The following is a 5,601-nucleotide window of genomic DNA, read 5'->3' as shown; positions in this document are numbered from 1 at the left end:
AAATCAGTTGGCATCCATGTGGATCATGATTCCTCTATACATTTGTTTTAATACAGGGCGATCCCTAATTATTCACTATTTCCTCACTCTAAATGGTAGAAATTGGTAGCATTTGCCTCATTTGATGGTTTTAAATTTAATGTAAAGTACTTATAATAGAGCCATAAAATACACATACTATGTACTGGTAAAAGTTAATATCTGGCACTTGAAGCAGATGCTCTAATTCATGGGGTTTGCAAAATTCAGTAAATATTCTCAGCACACAGTATAATTGGCTCTAACTAGCCTGTATGATGCCATTGCAGCACACTGTCAGTAGGAAGCATCGAATCGGCATTAATTATTATCCTTATTGTTATTGCTTCCAGGTTAAAATAAAGAAAGTCACTTAAGAACACATTGATCAAATGTGGCATGCATTATGTTCATACTCAATAGCAAGCACTGGGTCTAGCTTCCCTGGATGGATTAGAGTCCTGCCATGGGTTAAATTGTGTTATTGCCTAGATTTGTGTCAAATCCTTAACATCAGAAATTATGTTATTAGGGTGTAGCCCTTTGGGAACCAATTACAATTCAAGAAGTTCATAGGTGTGGGTTGTCATGGGGGGATCTGTGACCTCATGAGGAGAGACAAGAGAGTTTGTTTCATCTTTGTCTCTTTCATGTATCAGAAGGCACTCATTGAATTAGTTAGCGCCCTGATCACAGGACTTCATGCAGTCCTGAACAATCCCAGCTATGGCATTTTGCTATAACAGCTGCAGCTGACTAATTCCGGCCCAGTTTCGTCTTTCTTATTTGTTTGCAAGACAAATCTCAATATATACTAACATTTTTTTCCTTCTTTCCTTCCTTCCTTCCTTCCTTCCTTCCTTCCTTCTTTCTTTCTTCCTTTCTTTCTTTCTACACTCCAGATTTTGTTCCCCTCCCGGTCCACCTCACAACTGTTCTACACCCCATTCATCTTCCCCAACCCCTCCTCCTCACCCCCGTCTCCACAAGGATGTCCCCACCCCACCCACCCCATCAGACCTATAAATGTCCTGGAGCCTCCAGTCTCTTGAGGGTTAGGTGCATCTTTTCTGATTGAACCCAGACCTAGGAGTCTTCTGCTGTATATGTGTTGGAGGCAGCTGATGTATGCTGCCTGGCTGGTGATCCAGTGTCTGAGAGATCTCAGGGGTCCAGGTTAATTGATACTGCTGGTCCTCCTACAGGGTTGCACTCCTCCTCAGCTTCCTCCAGTTTTCCCCTAATTCAATCAGAGGGGTCAGCAGCTTCTTTTCATTGGTTGGATGCACGTATCTGCATATGACTCTTTCAGCTGCTTGTTGGGCCTTTTGGAGGAGTCATGATAGGTCTCTTTTTATGAACACCCCATAGCCTCAGTAATGGTGTCAGGTCTTGGGGCCTCCCTTTGAGCTGATCACAATTTGGGCCTGTTGCTGGACCTTCTTTTCCTCAGGCTTATCTCCATCTCCATCCCTGAATTTCTTTCAGACAGGAAGAATCATGGATCAGAACTTAGACTATGTGATAGCAACCTCATCCCTCACTTAATGCTCAGTCTTTCTGCTGGTGATAGGTTCAATATGTTCCCTTTCTCCACTGTAGGGCATTTCATCTAGGGTCCCCCTTTGAATACTAAGAGTCTTTCAGGTCTCTGGAACATTCTGGAGGGTCCTTCGAGGTCGCCTGTTTGCATTCTTTCTGCTGGCCCTTGGGTCTTCAGTCCTTTTCCCATACCCAATACCATATCATGTTCCCCTCTCCCCCCATTCCGATTTGGCTAACATTTTCATTTTTCAGCATCATCTCCCAACATTCAGTTTGTTTAGATCTTTATATAGGATGTTGGGTCCCCACAGAGTTTCACTTCTTGTTTATATTCTCATTGTCAGGGAGCATACATTTTGTGGAGAGAAAAAAGGAGCACCCCCCCCAAAAGTTCAAAAACCAAGAGGACGATAAATGAAAGGTGCAACCTGCTAAGGTAATGCTTTCCATCTAAGGTAGCAATCTTGAGTGCTCACCTGGCTTTCCGTCTGCAGCCCTCCTGTACATATCTTTCCACTAAGCTCAAGCAACACCCCAAGACCTCCTTCCATCTGGGGCTCCTTCAAAAGGCCTATAAAAAAGAGAAAAGCTTAAAATATTGTCTTGTTGTGTGACAGTACTTGCTTGTCTTGGTTTTGTCCTTTAGGATAGTTTCACTATGTAGCCCAGGTTGCTCTCAAATGCATTGCAGTAGGGGACAGCCTCAGAGGCATAATCCTCTTGCTTCAGTCCCCCGAACATTGGGATTTTAGGTATGCCCTCCCATCTGTAGTCACAGTCACTTTTTTTTTTATCAGAAAAAAGTGCAGGCTTCTTAATTAAGCTAAGACAGGTATTTGTGTAGAGAATCTTCAAAACTACATTGGAAATTTCAAAGGGTGTTCAAAAATAAGTTATTTTTATCCTGAGTTTAGACAGTATATTATATACATTAGTCATAAAACCCTTCCACATTCTGTAACACTAACAGCTTTTCTTCGGAATCCTTAGAACTTCTGTGGAGACTCACGGTGTACAGATGAAAGTGTATGGTAACTCTTTTTCTGGAGTTTGCACATGCACAGATGGTTATGACATTACTATTTTGGCTTGTCTCCCAGTTGGCACAAGAAATTGTGTATCTTTTAGATTGGACTTTCATGGTTTCAGAAAGAAATTTATGATTTAATTAGGTGAAACAAGTCTAATTAGTAGGTCTTAGAGAATGAGTTGGAGGAATGATTTGGAAGAGAACTAGTTTTCATAAACTACATTCATTTTAGAAACCAAGTTCACGTCTTTTTAGGGATAGCCAAGGCTGCAGAGCCGGTGCATACCTATTGACAGGTTTGGTTTTCAGAGGTTGGCAGTAGTAGTGGAAATTACAGAGGTGCCATCATGTTCCAAATACTCACTGAAACTACTCATCCTCCGAACAACCCTATCAGCTAAGGAACGACTATTCAAACTTGCTAACATTCTAAAAGTGTCTGTCACTTTGGCAGTGATTAGAGTTACTAACCAGGACAATCTTCAAGTTCAGTCTATGTTTCCTAAGCTCATTTTCCTTTCTTTGGTATCAGAAAGACACTGGAAAACAAAACCTACTTTCAATAATTACTTTGAAATATTTTAAATTTTCATTTTGTCTACCATGGAACTTTTCCTCTGGAAAACACAGACAGACAAACACTCACACACACATAACTGTCATGAAATTGTAAATTTGGAGATGTAAAATTGGAGAAGTCCTTTGAATCAAAAATATGTACTTGAAGTCTAGCTTATTCCATGAAGGATTTACTTCTTGTCATGTATAGTTCAATTCCACAGAACGTAGAATAGAGAGCTAATGCATTTCTTCTAAGTGAGCTGAAGTTCAAGGCTGTGTATAAAAGTAAACCTATATCCAGTAAGTTGTGTCAGTATTATTTAGCTAAGCAAAATGACTGAAAATCATTCCTCACCAGTGGGAAAACAGTGTTTCCATTTTAGGAGAAAATATTGAATCTGAAATTCACATTGTTGAAATTTGCAGTTATAATTCATAGAATTTAAGATTGGCTTTATTTAAATTATATACTCTTATCCACTACTGAGGATGACTGGGCAAGATGTGAATTAAATTTGATATTACATCTTCATAAGTGTTTAAACTCATATTTTTTACTTGCTGAAATAGTTCTTCCTATGTAGTAACTATTTGTCATATGTGAAGTGTGATCAGTATACATGCAAGAGATAAGTAAAGTGGATACATCTAAAGTGTTCCTTCAACACCATTCAGAGCCTGCCCCACATGTGGCCCATACATATACAGCCACCCAATTAGATAAGATGGATGAAGCAAAGAAGTGCAGGCCGACAGGAACCGGATGTAGATCGCTCCTGAGAGACACAGCCAGAATACAGCAAATACAGAGGCGAATGCCAGCAGCAAACCACTGAACTGAGAATAGGTCCCCCGTTGAAGGAATCAGAGAAAGAACTGGAAGAGCTTGAAGGGGCTCGAGACCCCATATGTACAACAATGTCAAGCAACCAGAGCTTCCAGGGACTAAGCCACTACCTAAAGACTATACATGGACTGACCCTGGACTCTGACCTCATAGGTAGCAATGAATATCCTAGTAAGAGCACCAGTGGAAGGGGAAGCCCTGGGTCCTGCTAAGACTGAACCCTCAGTGAACGTGATTATTGGGGGGAGGGCGGTAATGGGGGAAGCATGGGGAGGGGAACACCCGTAGAGAAGGGGAAGGGGAGGGGTTAGGGGGATGTTGGCCTGGAAACCAGAAAGGGGATTAACAATCGAAATGTAAATAAGAAATACTTATATAAGAAATAAGATGAAAAAAAAATAAAGTGTTCCTTCTTGCTGCGCACACAGGTTCAGCCTTGTTTGTATCATTTTCTTCCCTGTCAGTTTTGTTCTTGTTACAGATGTTAATTTCTTTTACTCAAAATGTTGCCTGCTTTACTATCAGGAGCACTGTCCACCAGTATTTTTTGTAAGCACTTTATTGTTTTCTCTGGGATTTTTCTTCCAGGTGCAGATTCCCATTCCTAGGGTTTTGATGTAATAACTTTCCAGAGCCTATGCAATATTATTACATAAAGGCTTTTCAACAGCAGCTTGGTCCAATGGCTCTTCCAACTGTTGTTTGAACTATGACATGATAACTTCCTTACTGTGTCATTGAGGATGACAGCAAATGCCTAGCCTTATCAGGCAGATACACTGTTGCATACATGGTGCCTGCCTCTTAGGGACCATAAGGTTCTGATTGTGTCAAAGAACCCATTCTCAGAAATGCTAGAGTAGAAACATGTATTTTAAAAATCAGTAAACTTTGGCTTTAAAGATTATGAAAAATGGAATTTGAAGGCTGGGTATAGTGGCACATGCCATTTTTTTTTTGTTTTTTTTTTTTTTTGTTTTTTTTTTTTTAAATATGGAACGCTTCACGAATTTGCGTGTCATCCTTGCGCAGGGGCCATGCTAATCTTCTCTGTATCGTTCCAATTTTAGTATATGTGCTGCCGAAGCGAGCACAAATGTGTAGCCCAGGCTGGCCTCGAACTCGTGATCCTCCTGCCTCTGCCTCCTTCAGCAAATCCTACCGGCGTGCGCCACCACAACCGGCGGCACATGCCATTAATCCCAATCACAGAAGCAGGGCTATCTCTGTGAGTTTGAAGCCAGCCTGGTTTACATACCACAGTCCAAGTCAGAGATACACAGTGAGATGCTGTCTCAAAAATAAACTAAACAAGAATAAGAAAAGAAGGGAAAGTGACTTTTTAAGATAGCATTGCTAGAAATGTGTTTGTCTATAAAAATGTCACCCTAATCAGAGTGTACTTTCCTTTGTTTATTGTTACTACCGAGTGGGATTAAATGACATTATGACTTTAATTTTGTCTCAGGAGGCCAACATCTTTTTATAGTTCTGTCTTTCCTAGAACCCACTAGGTTTCCCAGAGTAGACGTGGACATATGATCCTCTGCCTTGTACTCCATGCCGAGCTTACCTTAATGGTTTTTATAACAACTTCAGT

General features: G+C 40.8%; 1 non-coding gene across 1 annotated transcript; it reads right to left on the bottom strand.

Annotated features, from left to right (window-relative positions):
* Positions 1 to 4,988: 4,988 nt before the first annotated feature.
* LOC120100130 (U6 spliceosomal RNA) lies at positions 4,989 to 5,095 on the bottom strand. Its single transcript, XR_015656131.1, has one exon. It is a non-coding gene; the product is annotated as a U6 spliceosomal RNA (small nuclear RNA).
* Between the last annotated feature and the right edge of the window lie 506 nt (positions 5,096 to 5,601).

Source organism: Rattus norvegicus, chromosome 1 (genome assembly GCF_021556685.1).
Source record: "Rattus norvegicus strain SHRSP/BbbUtx chromosome 1, alternate assembly SHRSP_T2T, whole genome shotgun sequence".
Classification (NCBI taxonomy): Eukaryota; Metazoa; Chordata; class Mammalia; order Rodentia; family Muridae; genus Rattus; species Rattus norvegicus.
This window is presented reverse-complemented; position numbering and strand designations above follow the sequence as displayed.